Genomic DNA, 1,521 nt, shown 5'->3' with positions numbered 1-1,521 from the left:
GTTAATGTTTTACAATAGAAAACATTTCCATAATTTTCTTTAAAATATAATTTTAATAACTAGAGCTCGAGTGAAGAAACCGAGAAAAAAATTTTAGAAGAAAAAGAAGTCGAATTGGAACGAATGCAAAGCGTTTTAGCAAAAATGTAAATACAGATGAAATAGGAAGAGAACAAACCATCAATTACTTATTAATTATATAAATATTTTTACTAAAATTGATAAGTATAATTTGTTTATTTTCGGGGTGATGGATTCAAAATTTGAATTTTTTCATCATATTTATTACAGATGATAAAAATTTCTTAAATGCAATCTTTAAAATATATTAAAATTAATAAACAAATTATACTCATTACACTTTACATTACTCGTTTATTAAGAAACTCTTCAATAAAACATATTACTGACTTTGTATTGTAATCTTACTCTATACTCAAATCATGCAATGTTGTAGTTTTCATGTATTTGATAAACAATTATTTAAAAATTTAAATTTATCATTTTTATATCACTAAATATATGATTGTAGCCATGTTTCAAGAGGCGTTCTTGTAACGAACTTTTCTTAATAAATTTTCAATTTTCTTGTCTAAATTTTAGTGGCTTTTATACACAATTGCTCCTTCGATTAAACCGAACGATACAATCAGGGGCGGATCTACATAGGGACTAATAGGGCTTAAGCCCTGGGTCTCAAGTGTCACTGGCCCACAAAAATTGAATTATTATCATAAATTTTTTTTATACTTTTTCATTAACAATGAGCGCTTATCGTATAGTAAGATATAGTTAATAGGTTTTTTAACTTTCTGCTCTGTGAGCACTTTTAGAAAACCCATTATGGGTTCAGCCAGGCCACGATAAGGCGAGGGACAGGGGCCCGACATATCCGGACAGACCACTCCCCGAAAAATTCCTGGGGATTTTTCGATCCGTCCGGATCTCCCAGAGAGCGATAGACTGCCATCTTGACCGCTCGATTATGGTTAATAGCTTTGGTAAAAATGGAGTCTTATTGGATAAGCTCTAGGCCTCAAAAAACCTAGATCCGCCGCTGGATACAATTTATCATACGTATATGAGGAAACATTCGCATGTACTAATTTTGTATTAAATGTCAACTTGCGTCGGAATTCATATACATAATAAAATAGTTTTCCTTAAATATTACAAAGAAATTTAAATTGGTTTTCATAAAAGAATCGATCCGCAATGTTGTCTTTTTTTTAAAAAAAAATTGATTGAAAAGTCGATTTGTTGAAGAGAGAGAGGGAAAAAGAGAAAGATCGATTCAAGAGTGAATATCACTTAATCTATAGCCTATCATTTAACGTTTACGGTCAGATAATGCAATTTAATGGTATCGAAAGAATATTTTTGTAATTAAACCCCATTTTACTTAAATTTCATAAACGTTTATTATTAATAAACGATTTTAAAAATATATAATTTTCGAATACGATAAATATGTATATTAAAAGAGTTTCGGATGCGAAATTCCAGGTGGCGTCTCGGCGT

This window comes from Centruroides vittatus, unplaced genomic scaffold, assembly GCF_030686945.1.
Source record: "Centruroides vittatus isolate TY-2023 unplaced genomic scaffold, ASM3068694v2 contig_546, whole genome shotgun sequence".
Classification (NCBI taxonomy): domain Eukaryota; kingdom Metazoa; phylum Arthropoda; class Arachnida; order Scorpiones; family Buthidae; genus Centruroides; species Centruroides vittatus.
This window is presented reverse-complemented; position numbering follows the sequence as displayed.